Source organism: Tursiops truncatus, chromosome 15 (assembly GCF_011762595.2).
Source record: "Tursiops truncatus isolate mTurTru1 chromosome 15, mTurTru1.mat.Y, whole genome shotgun sequence".
In the NCBI taxonomy this organism is placed as follows: domain Eukaryota; kingdom Metazoa; phylum Chordata; class Mammalia; order Artiodactyla; family Delphinidae; genus Tursiops; species Tursiops truncatus.
The window spans coordinates 25,304,130-25,321,503 of NC_047048.1; the positions used below are offsets into that span (position 1 = coordinate 25,304,130).

A 17,374-nucleotide genomic window follows, 5' to 3' on the forward strand; every position below is an offset into this window, starting at 1 on the left:
CACTCACCGAACCTGGTTTCTCCACAGCAAAATGGGAAAAAAAAGTTTAAGTACTTTATAGGGTTGTTATAAGGATTAGGTTCGATAATGTAGTACAATTCAGTGTCTGTTATAAAGCCTTCATTTATTGATAATTTATTATAATTATTTTCTTTTAAAAGTTACCAAATTCTTTAAAGAATCAAATGCACCCCTTTGGAATATCGTTAACGCCTCCAGAAAAGTGCCTGTTTTTACTCTGAGGCCAGCAAGTTAAGACTGATGGCCTGCTCTGGGTTATCTTTCCAGGATGGGAAGGGGATGATCAACTTCAGTTTTTCCCCCTTCCTATTCTCTGCTCCACATCAGCTCTGTACTAACGCAGAGAGGATTTCCACTCCTTTTACAGTGCAGACATTAAAAGGCACGTGGGGAAGCAGTGCATTCATCACTTTCTGAAGAACTTAACCCCTAACGTCCCAGCCAACTGAATGTTGGCTGTTTTTGACTCTCTGACTTAGGCCCATTGTTGGGTAGAGAGCTGGGCCTGCGTGTTTTCAGGGGTGAAAAGCAGACAAGATGTTGGAGGGATGAAGGGACCGAGAGGGTCTGAGATGCAGAACTCTACAGAGGAGACTGGTAGCCTGCAGGAAACAGAGGGCAGGACAGGCCCTCACCATTATGACGTCCCCCAGGCCTGGTGCAACTCTGCTTGGTTTCATGTTTGTTTCGAATAATAGCAGCTAACATGAAGCAGTGTACTATGTTCATTTTACATGGATCATCTCAAGGACTGTTTACAAACAGCTGGGAAGTAAAGAAGTGACTGATGTTCCTCCCATTTTACAGGTAGGGAAACTGAGGCACAGGGCCAAATAGCTAGAAAATGGCACTGGCAGATTCAAACTTAGTTATCTAACCTCAGAGAGGAGTCTTTAGCCTCAAGGCTAATTTTCCTGGGCATTTCCCCTTAAAGTCTCTCTTGGAAGTGAATCATGGCAACAGTGGGCTCTGGACCCAGTAAGGGTTCAGGCAAATCCCTTCACTCCTCCAGGGCCTCAGTTTTCTCACCTGCAAAATGGGGGTATTAATAAAGGCCCCACCATCACCCGGCCTCGTGGCTGGGGGAGGGTTTGTTGGATAAGACTGGGGCGAGTGCCAAGCACAGAGCCTGGTAAGGGTCTTCCAACATCTTTAACCCTGTCTGTAAACCCTCTGGCTGGAAGCAGCTGGGACCCACGGGGGACTGGGGGCTGCCCCCTTCTGGCTCTGCCGGGAGCAGAAGGGTCCCCTTCCCACCCCGCTGGTCTCGGATGCCACCCCCTCAACCTCCGCGGGGCGCCGGGAGGCCGCTCGGCACCATATTTAGTCAGGGGGAGCGGCAGCCCCGGGCTGGTATGCGGCGCTGGGAATTCCTGCAGGAAGGAGCCTGAGCCTGCCCTTTTTGGGTTGTCTCCCGCCCGCCCGGGTAGGGAGGACCGGCCGGGAACCTCGGAGCCGGGCCAGGCGGGGAGCGGGGCGCCCGGCTGCCCGCAGGTCCCCGGCCTGGCGCGGGGCCAGCCCACCGCCGCGGCTTCCTTTTATGGCCTGTGTGCGTGCATATGACAGAGTGGAGAGAGATGGAGAGAGATGGAGAGAGCGAGAGAGGGAGGGAGATCTGGAGCCAGAGACACAGAGACCAGAGACAGAGTGAGACAGAGGGACAGAAGGAGACAGCGGTGGGCAGAGTGACGGAGACATAGAGAGAGAAAAAAGGCAGAACAAGACAGAAACGGTGATGGAGAGACACGGTGTCAGACACACAGGAGGGGGTGGGGCGGACACGGGGTAAGGGAGTGGTACTAAGAGGGAGGGAGAGAGAGAAAACTTTCAGGCAGCTTCATTTTCAAGAATTTCTTCGGGCGGGGAGGAGCAGGTGAAGAGAACTTTCAAGAGCGCCTGGCACCCACATTCTGTTTGGATCCTGACATGCACCTTGCAAATTACATAATTATACACAAACACACACACACACACACACACACACACACACACACACACACACACTTTTCAGCTTCGGACACTGAGGCTCAGAGAAGGGAAATGACTTGCCTGAGGTCACACAGCCAGCGAATGGCACACCAGGACCTGAAGTCACAACAATTGGGCCTCTTTTTTTTTTTTTGCTTGTGGGTGGAGGTGGGGATGCCAAGTTGGGAAAAGTAAAAACTTCCCCTTTCTGCACAATTCCCAGCAGAGTTGGGGGGTCTTGCCTTGTACTTTGCAAAGTTCAAAAAATCCCCTTTCCCCACCCTTCACGCAGCACGGCCAGGCCCTTTCCAGGTAGTGGGGGACGAAGAAAAATGGCGAGCGGGGAGAGGAGGTGTCAACTCGGGCCCCCCACAGTTCCCGCCACGCGGAGGAAGCGGTTAAAGACCGTGAGGCTAGAGCTGACTCAAGGGAGAAATTCTCAAGCATCCCCTATAGACGCCGGCCGCTCAACCCCTTTCTTTAGGGACCCGGAGTCTCGGTGACTGTCCCAGAACCCGGGTCAGACACTGGCCCCGAACGCTTCTGCCCACTGCGCCTTTCCCGGGAGCCCTGCGGCCCCCCGCTCCCCCCTGCGCCGCCGCCTGGGTGCGCCCCTCTACGGGCGCCGCGACAGGTGCGCGCGAGACCTGGACCAAAGCCGCGCTTTTCGGACCCTGCAGGTGGCGCTGCGGAGGGAGCAGCGCGAGACTCACACCCACTCCGCCCCCTCCACCGCCTCCCCTTTCCCTCCCGCGGGCAGCTCCGTGTCTATAAAGAGAGGCGTCCCAGGCGAGCGAGAAGGTTTGGACGCCCCTGCCTGGGAGGTGTGCCAGATAGGAGCTCTCCATCCAGTTTCTTCTCCGCTCTCCCCCAAGTTGGAGATCTGTAAGTATGTGGTCCTGGTGGGGGAAGGGAAATTGAGTAGAGGGTTTAAGGATCCTAGAAGACATCCTACAGGGGCTGGGGAGCAGTGAGGAGCATCTGTTGACCTCTTCTTAAGGACTATGGGGTTGGGGGTTCACAATTTTCATTTCTCTCTGCCCCATCATCCTAGATTTCCCCCAAACCAGCATCTCCCAAGGTAACCAATGATAAGTACCACCTTGGGGGTACTTATTAAAAATAATGCCCGGGCCCAGCTTCGGTTACACTAGAATCTTCAGAAAAACTGTTCCCTATATATATGAGTCCCAGATGATTCTTGTTATGAGGCAAATCTGAGAGATGTGCTCCCTTAGAAATCACAGAGGTCTGGCTTGAACAGCCAGGCTTCTTTTATTCTGGCCACAAAAAGGGTGCAGCTGAGCTTCACTGAAAAGTTACTTCCTATCACATAGGCAGGCAAAGTATGGCTTCCAGTGGAGCTTGCTTAGTTCTGTTAATTATATCAGTTAAAAACACATGGGCAGAAAGGGGAGTGTTTTTTCCTCACTCTAGAGGATGCCTGCTGATAACCCTTGGGTGATAAGCTGGTTATGATCCAGTTTATTTATTACAGCTTGATTTTCTTCCAGACACCCCCCTCCCCAGATTTTTAAAAATCTCATCCAGGTTGACCACAAGGGCCTCAAATACTCAGAAGGGTGCCAGAGTCCACATTTTCTTACAAAGTCTGCAGGTGCATTAGCAAAGATTGGGCTGGGATTTCCTGCAGAGCATCCAGTACACATGTTACTCTCATGTCCTATTAAGTGGGCAAAGTGAGAGAAAGTGGCTACTGCCTGTTGTATGTTCTCTCTCTGCACTGAGAGCTGGTGGGGATTTGACTGCTTGAGGAAAGGCACCATTCAAAGCCATACTTATCAAGAAGTAAAAGTAAATATTTAGAAACCCCAAGAAAGGGAACATTTACTACAGTATTAAGAATAGATAGATTAAATTGCAAAGTGGCCATTTTATACAGAGAAGGAGCTTAAAGAAGCAGAACTGAAAGTCGTTAGATAGCAGTGTGTGAAATAGGATATTGAAGACCCATGGAAGGAAATGCAGTCTTTCCTTGGTGCTTTCGCATTGAGATAAACTACCATTGACAGAGCACTTACGTGCCATGCACTGTAGCACCGTTTGACTTAATTGATCTCATTTAATCATTGCAACAACCTTTTAAGGGAGTCATCATGATGCCTGTTTAGTATACAAGGTAGCTGAGGCTCAGAGAGGTTAAGTAATTTGCCCAGTGTCTCACAGCTAACAGGTGGTGGATCCCATTCCTGTGTCTGTCTGATGCTAATTCTATACCCCTGACCCCGCCATCTTTTTTCTTTACCATGAACAAAAACTCTGTTGGAATCAGGTTTCTGATGGGACCAGATGTGTCCAGTAAGGCAAGTGCTTATCATCTCTTTGAAGAAAACATAAACTGACTTTTTGCAAATTTAAAATAAAATGCACTGTTTGTCCCCTGTGGCGGGGTCATCTAGTTGGCCCGATGACTAGATTAGGTGGGCTGCCATCCCAAGAGTCCAAAACGTGAACTAGCCGGGCCTTCCTCGAGAAGCTTCTAGGGCTCGTAAACACTGTGTATCTTATTATCATGTCTGAATTAGACGTGTTATTCCGTACAAGGTATTTGTTATGGATTTGTTATCCTTACTTTTCTGTGTGAGGGCTGAGATTGAGGCAAACATGCCCATTTATGGTAGCGTTTTCCATGAGGCCATCCTCGGGCCCCCTCACAAATTAGCCTTGTATTGCAGCTTTGTTGGTCATGCCTCTGGAGATTTCTTTGCCCTTGTCCTTCCCCTTTGGGAACAAGTGGGGGAGTCCAGAGGAGAAAACATTTGGGAGGAAAGGGGGATTACCTTTCCCTACTCTCTCTTATTTGGAAGTTTTATTTTTGGGGTGGGAAAGTTGTCTTCTCCTTTCCTCGGTGTATTGAATCCAAACAGGTGGATTTTATGCTGTTAGGCACAACCATGTACTTCTAAAATTGGGTACACATTAGATTTTTCTGGAAAACCACATCCAATTTTAAGTCCACTGGAATCCGAGAACATCACAAGCAAATTTAGAAATCATGCAGGTTGACCTTCCCAAACCTCAGTTTTCCCATCTATAAAATGGGGCTCGTGAGAATAGCTAATGTTAGTTGATCACTTTTGCTGGACAACACACTGAATCCTTTACAGGCATCATGTTTCTAAGTCTTTACAACAGCCCTTTGGAATGGATGCTATTATTATTGGCCCTGTTTTACAAATGTGGAGTCTGAATAACTTGCTCAAGATAGCTCGACTAGCCAATGAGGAAGACAAGATTCTATAGACCTAGCTCTTTCTAACTGCAGAGCCTAAGGGATTGCCCTTTTGGGAGGATTCAAGGGGATCATGCATATGAAGGATTTAGCGGTGTCTGGCCCCTGGTGAACTTCTGTGGATGATTATTTATAACATACATGACCAGAGACCTTAAGGATCTTGCTCAGTGTAACCCATCTGGTACTTGGCAGAACCAGGAACCCTATGGTATAGTCTTTCCGTAAAAGAGAAACTTGCCCTTAATTTTCTTTTTGTGTAATGTCTTTTCATAAACTCAGTTCCTATTCTTCTTCCACTCGAACATAGACCCACTTCCTCACCTGTGTCAGGAACATGACTGATACGAGGTTTATTGGCCCTTTTTTAATTCATTTAGGGTCTCGAGGGCATCCTTTAAGAGCTCACCTGTGAGTGGGAGGAGCCTGTCTGGCTTCCACGGTGACTCTTTTGCTACCAGGGGTCTCTTCCCTCTACCCCTGACCTTTAAACACAGTTAACTATGGCCACACCATGGGGGAAAGGCTGAGTTTGGAAAAGGCCAAGTCGGAATTTGAAGGAAATTTTTGTTTTGTTCTGTTTTGAATAGTTGCCTTTGAAGAAACTTTTGTAAGGGATCAGATGATGGAGGAAGAAGCTAGCGCTGCCCGTTGTTCCTGCAGGGGGAAGTTGGGTGTCTCTGAGTTGCATCAGTGACTTGGGGGTTAAGGAGGAACAGCCCTCATCCAAGTTCCTGAGAAAGGACCATAGTGCTCGCCTCTTGCTCACCCATGCAGGCTTGAACTTCCTTCCCTCTGCTGGTGAAGCATGCAGCAAACGATACAGAATCACAGAAGGGGCCAGTGTCTGAGACCCCTGTGGGTCATTATAGCCATTCCCTGGTCTCCAGGTAGAATTCCTGACCCTCTTTCTCCTTCCCCACCTCTCCGCTCTTCCCCATCTTTGGATATTGATATAAACATGGTTAATGTATTCTTGCACATCTTTCCAAAACTTTTCTATGTCAAATCTTCCTCTTTTGCACGAATATTGGCATTGTAAATTAGGTGTTTTTTTTCACTTGATTACATATCTTCATCTTTCTATATCAGCACATTGTGATGTTTCTTTTTATCATCTGCATAATATTCTATTATGTGGAAGGATAGCATCTTACTGAAACAACCTCTTATTGAAACATACCAGCTTCACTCCACCATATAAACAGGACTTCAGGGACCATCTTTGTGTATCTATTTATGTCTAATTACATGAGTTATCTGTAGAATAAATTCCCAGCAATGTGATTTGCTAAGTTACAGAGCATGCACATTGAAAATAGATAGATATTGCTAAACAGTCCTCTAAAGACATTGTAAATTTAAACTTCAAATGGGCATATAGGAGACTACATTTCTTTTAAGTTGTGGTAAGCCAGATTTGCAAGACACAAGACACAGTAGGGCTTTTAGGGCCAGAAATGGCTAGTTCTCTCTAATCCTCAAAGCATCCTCCGTGAGAGCCACCAGACCTCTTGCTAACCAAGTTCTCTTGGGGAGGTAAAAATAATTTAGCTTTACTGATTATAAGAACTTCCTTCTGGAGGTACTTTAAAAACAGTATTCTAATGAGCTAGGCAGATATCAGAAGGGGGTGCAGCTGGTGGGGGAGTGGCACGGGGACCAGTCCATGCAAGGAAGTTCAAGCAAGGAAGAGACTTTTTGCTAAGAGTAGATCAGGTGTCAGATCTGGGTTCAGATCTTGGCTCCAACTTTTACAAGCAAAAGCCTTTACTTTCACTTACCTTCCAGGACCTCCATAGCCTTATAGGAATAATAAATAATGCCCACCTTGCTGGACGCTTAGAAGACATAGCAAGATGGTGTATATAATAGATTGCCTGGCCCGATATCCCATGAATAGAAAGAGCACAGTGATAATTGTGCCTATTATTAATGACAGATTTAGAGTCCCGATTACTCGTGGGGACAGTTTGGGGCTTGGAGATCTGGTGCGTCTGGGGGGCCCACCCCCTCCCTGCTTCCCTCTCCACTTTGGCTCCTCCCACACCTGGGCCAGACCTTGAAATAGTTGCTCCTCTGCAGAGGTCCCGCCAGCTGGTGGTTCGTGTTCTAGATCAAGCCCAGAGGGTTTTCATTTTGCCTGCATGGCATTCAAAATGTGCAGTGATTTAACTTTAGGGGTGGGTATTTCATTCCTAAATGCAGACTTCGGGGTCTGTTGGAAATCTGGCAATGCAGGGCCCACATTCTCACTCACCCCAACGGGAGTTGAGAAGCTGCCACGCTCTTTGGGCAGGACCAGAGGGCTCTGTCCAGCCACCTCCAGCCTGGGTCACCTTGCATTGCTCACCTGACCCCAGGGACATTTGGGTTGGTGTCTCTAGTCTAAAATCTTGGCAGTAAAATACTGAGGGAAGCTGTTAACTAGGCCTGATGATGTGCAAATCCTGTTACTGTTTGGGCTCTGGGGTATTTTATTCATTTTCCTTTAATACAGAAGCAGAAGGGGCAAGATCTTTTACCCCTGAGTTCCCCTGGGGAAAATAAAACCGATGCTAAAACAAGCTAAAATAGTTAAACATTCTCAGTTGGTTCAACTTCAACACTTTGATCTGGAATCACAGTTATCATAAAATGTTACAGCTAGGGGCTTCCCTGGTGGCGCAGTGGTTGAGAGTCCGCCTGCCGATGCAGGGGACACGGGTTCGTGCCCCGGTCCAGGAAGATCCCACGTGCCGCGGAGCGGCTGGGCCCATGAGCCATGGCCGCAGAGCCTGTGCGTCCGGAGCCTGTGCTCCGCGACGGGAGAGGCCACAACAGTGAGAGGCCCGCGTACCACACACACACACACACACACACACACACACACACACACACACACACACACACACACACAAATGTTACAGCTAGCCAGCCCTCCACATTTCTGTCCCCAAATGAAAAGCACAAGGCCCAGAGAGGGAGAGTAACTTGCCCAGATTCACCCAGCAGGTTCGGCGCAGAACGGGGACTTGTAACCCTGTGGTCTTACAGAGGCTAACGAACAGCTTGTCTGCACTCAAGGAACGAAGCTGGGTGTCGTTGGTGAGGAATACAGGACTGTGTATGGAGCCGACGCACTCGGCAGTGTCAGGCGTTGCTAAGGCCATTGATCATGAACTGTAGGTAGTATCCGTCAGTCCTGTATAATGATCCTGAAGGTGTCCTTTCAGCTCTCAGAGCTGATGCAGGACATTGGACGAGGGGTGGTGGGGGAGGAAGGCTTGAGAGGAAGAAACCAGGTCGGTGGGGAGTCTCCTTGAGGTTCGGCTGTCTGGGTGTCTGTCTCTTTTCTGCTCTCATGTGCCCACACTCCACCCATGTGACCTTCTACACTTGGCATTCCAGGTTGGTTGGGACAATTTTTTCCCCCAGGGGACATGTGGCAATATCTGGAGACATTTTTGCTTGTCATGACTGGGGTGGGGAGGGTGTGCTACTAGCATCTATTGGGTAGAGACCAGAGATGCTACTAATGGCCTTAAACTACACACGACAGTCCCCCTCCCCCCCCACTCTCGGCCTGCCCACCACTCCCCCTCTGCTACATGGCTTCTGCCCACCATTCATCCTACCAACAAAGAATTATCCAGCCCCAAATGTCAACAGCCCCAAATGTCAGCATGCCGAAGTTGAGAGAAACCCTGCTCTAGCAGCAGGGAGGTGCAGACCAAGTTTTCCTTCCATTCAGTGCATGGAGAATTGTGCTCTCTGATCACTGCTGCCGTCTTGCAAACTGCTTTGCGTTCCCCCCTGTGCCTCACCTAATGTCTGACCTGACACTTTTTGCCTGATTGTCCACTACCCCAAATTTTAAAAACTCAAGGCTCTGGGTGCACGCTGAGGCAAGTCCTTGCGGCAATAAAACCAAGTTATCTGGAGACTTCAAGTTGCCGCAGACCGATGCGGGGTGTGTCCCGTGTGTGTCTGTATTTCTTTCAGTCCTCAAGTTCTCTCCCTATTTCAAAGAAGGTAGACAAAGCAGAAAAGATCACTTTGAAAGTATATCTTTATTCAGATTCCACCATAACTAGCTGTGCCATGATGGGCAAGTTACTTAACCTCTCTGTGCCTCAGTTTCCTCATCTGTAAACCAGAGGTAATGGTGCTTCTCGTAGCCTTTTCGAGGGGATTAAATGAGTTAATAGCTGGCATTCAATAAGATAGAGCAGCAGCTATGATTACTAATATTAATAATATTAATTTGCTAGGCTCACCACATTTTCTCAAGGACAAATCTATGGGATTTAATCAGTGTTTGGTGGGAAAAGAGGTCTGCGGCTAAATGTTTTTGAGAGCCATGGGCTCAAAGGAGTGAAATAGCTTTCAGATGTCAGGACCTCGGATATCCCGATGGGAGTTCTCCCTCTTAATGATGGGGTGGGTAGATGTGTAGCGCTTTTCAAATGGATTTGACCACAGAATCGATTTCTTTCTCTTTTTTTTGGCCGTGCCTCAAGGCATGTGGGATCTTAGTTCCCTGACCAGGGATCAAACCCATGTCCCCTGCATTGGAAGCACAGAGTCTTAACCACTGGACCACCAGGGAAGTCCCCAGAATTGATTTCTGAAGAGTGTCTCAACCTCTCTGAATCCTGCCCCACCCCACCCCAAATATTTTGAGGGATTAGGGTTCCAAGGAACACACTCTGAAAAATGCCATTCTAGGGTGAAGCCAAGCTCCTCTTCCCTTTTCCTTCTTTCTTTTGACCAAAACAGATTTCACACATCGTGACTGTCAGGCTTCAAAGACATGAGAAGCAACCCAGCCTCTCTCCTTTTTCTGGACAGAGACTGAATCTTTGTGCTTGATCTTCTTTGCATTTTTGAATCCTAGATTAGGCAGGGTTCGTGGCAGTGGGGATTCCTCTGTCCTTTTATTTTTCTGTTGTAGTTTTTGCTTTTTTTTCTGATTTGTAAGGCAACTCAGCAACATCATAATTAGAAAGAGCCCACTTAGTTGTCATGCTGCCCTAAACAAATAAAACATGTCTCCCCACCCTCCTGGGTATACTCGGCTACCATTCAAAAACGTTTCATTGATTGTACTTATACTACCGAACTGCACAATTAAGTGCTTAAGGTGGTGAATTTTATTATGTGTATCTTACCATAATTAAAGATAAAAAGAAAATTTTTTTTTCATTGAAGTGTACTTTATATCAGAACAGTACACCTCCCTGTGGGTATGCAGCCCAGTGAATTTCCACAAAGTGGGCACACCCATGTAACTGGCACTCAGATCAAGAAACAGAACATCAACCCCACACACCCCCATCACGTCCTACACTTCCAGTTACAACATCTGACATCTACCACCTTAGGTTAGATTTGCCTGGTTTTGAACCTCATATACAGGCACACCTCATGTTATTGCCCTTCACAGATACTGTGTTTTTTTTTTTTGTTTGTTTGTTTTTTACAAATTAAAGGCTTATGGCAAATCTGTGTCGAGCAAGTCTGTCGGTGCCAATTTTCCAACAGCATTTGCTCACTTTGTGTCTCTGTGACACATTTTGGTAATTCTTGCTATATTTAAGGCTTTTTCATTACAATATTTGTTATGGTGACCTGTGATCAGTGGTTTTGTTGTTGCTACTATGACTCGCTGAAGGCTCAGATGATGGTTAGCATTTTTTCGCAATCAAGTATTTTTAATTAAGGTGCGTATGTTGATATAATTGGACAGTCGACATAATGCTATTGTACACTTAATAGATGACAGCATAGTGTAAACATAATCTTTATAAGCACTGGGAAACCAAGATATCCATGTGACTTGCTTTATTGTGATATTTGCTTTATTGAGATGGTCTGGAACTGAGCTCGCAGCATCTTCACGTCCTGCCTGCAAACAGAATCACACAGTATGTCCTTCTTGGGTTTGCCTTCTTTCACACAAGTGTTTGTGAGGTTTGTTCTCATCGCGGTGTGGAGTTATAGTTCACTTCATCTGATTTGGGTCCCATTTTGAATGTTTATTATGTGCCGGTCACTGTGCTAGGTGCCTTAAAGGGTCGGTTCATTGATTGCAAATACTCCACTGAGCTTCTGACAAGCCCATCAAGCTTGTGTAGGAGACAGAAAAGCACAGGCTTCGAATCAGACCTGGGTTCGGATCCCAGCTCTGTCACTTTTTTTTTTTTTTTTTTTTTTTTGCGGTACGCGGGCCTCTCACTGTTGTGGCCTCTCCCGTTGCGGAGCACAGGCGGACGCTTAGGCTCAGTGGCCATGGCTCAAGGGCCCAGCTGCTCCGCGGCATGTGGGATCTTCCCGGACCGGGGCACGAACCCGTGTCCCCTGCGTCGGCAGGCAGACTCTCAACCACTGCGCCACCAGGGAAGCCCAGCTCTGCCACTTTTTAGCTGTGTGACCTCAGGCAGATTCCTTCACCTCTTTGAGCCTCAGTTTCCATGTCTGTAAGGTGGAGCTGATCATCAAACGGAACTCCTAAGGCTGTGGTGGTGTCGCTCGATGATCCTGCATGTGAAGGATTTAGCCCAGGGCCTGTGAGAAGGCCAGGAGTGTTAAGTATCACTGTTTGGTGTTCAGAAAACTCTGTCCTGGGTATGACATACAGCCAAGTGGGAGGTGGTGTGATATTGGCATTGCTTACATGTAGAAGATAGTTTTATAAATTTTGCGTAGTAATATCTTTCCTTTTAAGGAAAATGTCAGTCATGAAATAGTAGACAGAAGAGTTTAACCCTCCTACAGGTACTCCATCATGAGGCTCCAGCAATTACACTGGGCCGATCCTGGCTCCACCCAAATTTCCTCCCTGCCCTGATTATTTTGAGGTAAACCCCAGATTTATCATTTCATCTATAAATACTATATGATTTTCTTTTTTATTTATTTATTTATGGCTGCGTTGGGTCTTCGTTGCTGCCCACGGGCTTTCTCTAGTTGCGGCGAGTGGGGGATACTCTTCGTTGTGATGCGTGGGCTTCTCATTGTGGTGGCTTCTCTTGTTGCGGAGCATGGGCTCTAGGCACGTGGGCTTCAGTAGTTGTGGCACACAGGCTCAGTAGTTGTGGCTCGCGGGCTCTAGAGCTCAGGCTCAGTAGTTGTGGCCCACGGGCTTAGTTGCTCCACGGCATGTGGGACCTTCCCAGGCCAGGGCTCAAACCCGTGTCCCCTGCATTGGCAGGTGGATTCTTAACCACTGCACCACCAGGGAAGTCCCTTCACGATCTTCTAAAAGGAAATACTTCTCTAAAAGGGAAGGACTCTCTAAATAGGTGAAATCACAGTACGATTTTCACACCAAAGAATATAACCAATTTCCTAGGATAAAACATATTGAGTCAGTGTTCAAATTTCCCTGATTAGCTCATCCATTTTTCTTTTCGGAGGGGTTGTCAAGTAAACTTTTATTTTTCTGACAATTACATTCAGTTGCTCAAAGATTTTCATTTAAAGGGTGGCTTTTTTAAAAAAAATTATTTATTTACTTATTTGGCTGCGTTGGGTCTTCCTTGTGGTGCGCAGGCTTTTCTCTAGTTGCAGCGAGCAGGGGCTACTCTTAGTTGTGGTGCGCGAGCTTCTCATTGCGGTGGCTTCTCGGAGCATGGGCTCTAGGTGTGCAGGCTCAGTAGTTGTGGCTCACGGACTCTAGAGCACAGGCTCAGTAGTTGTGGCACACAGGCTTAGTTGCTCCACGGCATGTGGGATCTTCCCGGACCAGGGCTCGAACCCGTGTCCCCTGCATTGGCAGGCGGATTCTTAACCACTGCGCCACCAGGAAAGTCCCTAAAGCGTGGCTTTTTAAGACAGCAAAATGTACCTTTATTTCTGATTTGCTCCGTGTGTGGATGTGCATGTTGACAGGATAGGGGAGTTCTTTCTCTGCCTCTACCAGTGTTTGTCTTTTATTGTACTTGTTAGACTTTTTCATTACGAAAATTTTCAAACATATGCAAAAGTGGAGAGAACAGTATGACGTACCCCTTGGTTCCTGTCACTCACCTTCCATATGAGGCCAATCATTTCACCCCCACCCTCCTCCCATTTCTTTTGTGGGTCCCAAAGTCCTTTCTAATCTATAGGTTACCCTTTTTAAAAATAATTTACCTGTTAAAGAAACTGAGTCATTTGTCCTATGCTTTCCCACCTTGTGGGCTTTGTCACATGCCCGTGACCTTGTTTGGCATGTTCCCTGTGCCCCGCATTTCCCTTAAATAGGTGTTAGATCCAGAGGCTTTGTTGGCTTCGGTCCCCCAACCCCACCCCATTTTCCTTTTTGTAAGAATATTTCATTGGTGGTGGTGGCACTTCCTAGAGCAACCCCTCTGGAGGCAGGTAACCTCTGATCGACTTTGTTTTTGCAATGTTAAGGTTAATGAGTAGGTATAGGTGGTGCCAGCCTGATCCATCCATTATAAAGTTTGCCATCTGCTTTTCATCTAATACAGTGGGTCTGAAAGTGTGGACCCCAGGCCAGCATCCTCAGCATCACCTGGGAACCTGTTAGAAATGCAGGTCGTGGGCTCATCCCAGACCTACTGACTCGGAAGCTCTGGGGTGGGCCCAGCCATCTGTGATTCCACAACTGCCCAGGTGAAGCTGATGCACAAGAAAGTTTGAGAATCAATGGTCTGATGTTTTAGCAACATTGATAGTCATTGTCAAGACCCATTATTTTATTCAGAGTTCCAAAATTGCTACATTTTAGTTTCATCATTTCTTCCACCTTTATTGGCTGGAATTCTTCTAAGTAGAAGGTAGTTTTTTTTTTTTTTTTTAAACAGTGAAAGTGAGGTGAAGGGAGAATGGACTCATTACATCCCAAGAGAAATTCAATAACAATTTAAAAATGCAGGAAATGTGATTGTTAAACCTGGGACAGTGCACATTCTCTACGATTCTTTAGTTCACTTTTTGGAATAACTGAAGTGATTATTCAGGTTTAGGGAATGATTCACCCATTTCTCCATCTTTTTTTTTTTAAATGAGCTACTAGATCAGGTCTCCCAGGAGAAATAACCATCCCTTCTGAACAAATCAGCCTTTGGGTTTTTTTTTGTTTTTTTTTTTTAATTTGTATTTTTACTTTAAAATAAGTTTGAGATTGAGTGAATTTGTTGGCAGCCTTTGGTTTGTATTATTGTTATCTTCACCCCAGAAGAGAAAAGTGGTAGTAACTGCCCCTCTGATTTTTGCCTTGCAAAGTCTGCATTTTAGGAGGTGGCTGCCCAGCTCCAGGGGCCCATTGATGGGATATGGGGGTTACTCCATCTCCGTGGGATTTGTTGGCCTAAGTGTGGAGATTATGTTTGAATTCAAAGGAGTTATGAATTGTTTTCCGCTGAAGTAAGGGGATCAACCACAGAGTACGTCCTGGTGGCTGTACATCCTAACTCAGCTTGCACCTTAGTTCTTTGGAACCAACAGTGGATGGGGGGAGGAGAGATGGGGTCGGTTGGAGGAGCTGAGTGAGAGCGAGTGTTACTAGAGCAGGGCAGCTCCTTCAGGTATGGTCAGAGGGTCTGGAATGGGCCCTTGGATTGGCCTGTAAAGAGTCTGTTGCCTCAGCACCTTGCCTCATGAACACATCTAGACAACAGAATGGAGAATCTGTCACAAATGGGCTCCCCATGTTGAGAGGGCATTTAATGACTTGACGTTTTATATAAAGACAGACTTCTTGTCAATTATTTAGTGACCTTGAGGAACAGTTTGTAGAAAGGCAGCATCAGTGTTTTAGTTTCCCCTTTTCTTTACCAGTTTTCAATACAATGGGTTGATTCCCCAGCATCTTACAAGGATGACTTGTGAATTTTTTTTAATCATTATGAGCTCATGGATTTAAACATATTCACCTTTCAACTCTTGTCCCATATTTGACCAAATAGAACCCTAGTTTAATATTTTAGTGTGTAGTTTTCTAGACTTTTAAAAATGTATATACAGACATATAAAATGACAAGAATTACTCTATTATAAATATTTTAATCAGCTTTATTGATATTTTAGTGTGTAGTTTAATATTTTAGCGTGTAGTTTTCTAGACTTTTAAAAATGTATACACAGACATATAAAATGACAAGAATTACTCTATTATAAATATTTTAATCAGCTTTATTGAGGTATAATCTACATATAACTCACCATTTTTTAAAAAATGCACTGATTTTTAAGTGTACAGCTCAATGAGATTTGTCAAATGTATACAGTTATATAATCACCACCATAATCAGGATATAGAACGTTTTCATCATCCCCAAATTTCCTTTGTGCCTCGTGGCAGTCAGTGGCCTCCCCAGCCTCTGGCAACCAGTGATCTGCTTTCTGTCACCATAGTTTTGCCTTTTCTAGACTTAACACATTAGTGGAATAATAGAGCATGTAGACTGGGTCTTGCTTCTTTCACCGAGCTTGCTTTTGAGATTCGTCTATTTTATGTGTAGTTTGTTCCTTTTTATTGCTGAGTATTCCATTTATTCATATTGTTTTTAACCTAAAAAGATATCGGAAATATTTGCATGGTCCAAAGTCATCTATTGTGTTATTCCGTTTATATGCAATGCCCCGAAAAGGCAAATCTATAGAGACAGATAATAGATTAGTGGTTGCCGAGGGTGGTGGGTAGGAACAGGGAGTGACTGCAGACCAGCATGAGGAAACCCTTTTGAGATGATGGGAATGGTCCAAAATTTAGCATCATGATAAATGCACAGCTCTGTAAATTTACTAAAAATCATTGAATTGTGCATTTACAATGAGAGGATTTTAAAGCATGTAAATGACAAATAAATATGTTAAGATGAAAGGAAAAAATCTTTTTGTTAACAGTGAGGCCCTTCACTGTTGTGGCCTCTCCCGTTGCGGAGCACAGGCTCCGGACGTGCAGGCTTAGCGGCCATGGCTCACTGGCCTAGCCGCTCCACGGCACGTGGGATCTTCCCGGACCGGGGCACAAACCCGTGTCCCCTCCATCAGCAGGCGGACTCTCAACCACTGCGCCACCAGGGAAGCCCAATTTATAGTCTTTTGATGTTCAAAAATTGTGTGCAAATCTGAAACCAACATTAACTCTATGAATTATCACTTTTATTATTTCTTCTTTTTTTAACATTCTTTTTTAAAATATTCTTTTCCACTATGGTTTATCACAGGATATTGAATATAGTTCCCTGTGCTACACATTAGGACCTTGTTGTTTATCCATTCTAAATGTAATAATTTGCATCTACCAACCCCAAACTCCTAGTCCATCCCTCTCCCTCCCCCTCTCCCCTGTGGCAACCACAAGTCTGATCTCTATGTCTGTGAGTCTGTTTCTGTTTTGTAGATAGGTTCATTTGTCCATATTTTAGATTCCACATGTAAGTGATATCATATGGTATTTGTCTTTCTCTTTCTGACTTACTTCACTTAGTATGATAATCTCTAGCTGCATCCATGTTGCTGAAAATGGCATTATTTCGTTCTTTTTTATGGCCAAGTAGTATTCCGTTGTATATATGTACCACATCTTCTTTACCCATTCATCTGTTGATGGACATTTAGGTTGTTTCCATGTTTTGGCTATTGTGAACAGTGCTGCTATGAACATAGGGGTGCATGTATCTTTCTGAATTATAGTTTTGTCTAGGTATATTCCCAGGAGTGGGATTACTGGATCATATGGTAATTCTGTTTTTAGTTTTCTGAGGAACCTCCATACTGTTTTCTATAGTGGCTGTACCAACTTCCATTCCCACCAACAGTGTAGGAGGGTTCAAAAGGGAAAAATCTTTGCGTGGCATAAATAAGTCTACATCTTGAATTTTGGGTGGAATTATAGGATTCTGTTGCCTGGATGCTCTGTAATTTAACAAGGCACTCACTGAAGGCCGTTTGGATTGCTTGCAGGTTTTGCTGTTCCAAATAGCACTGCAATGTACATTTTTATACATCTGTTAGCACTTCTCAGTTTCCTTAAGCTAAATTGCTAGAAATCGAATTGCAGGTCAGGGGGTGTGCATGAATTTTAGGAACTTTCCATCTGTAAGCATGATGTATGCAGAGGCCCGGACCCTACACTCTTGACAACACTGGATATTATCAGTGGTTCTCACCTTAGCCAAGCTATGGGTGAAAAGC

At 45.6% G+C, this 17,374-nt stretch overlaps 1 protein-coding gene across 6 annotated transcripts in view; it reads left to right on the forward strand.

Moving 5' to 3' along the window:
- The first annotated feature begins 2,725 nt into the window (after positions 1–2,725).
- MYH11 (myosin heavy chain 11) overlaps positions 2,726–17,374 on the forward strand; it is a 123,287-nt gene continuing 108,638 nt past the window's right edge. For all 6 annotated transcript variants that reach the window (XM_073792269.1, XM_033840759.2, XM_073792272.1 and 3 more), the window contains exon 1: positions 2,726–2,874. The gene's annotated coding sequence lies outside the window, so the exon portion shown is untranslated. The remainder of the gene's footprint in view (positions 2,875–17,374) is intronic.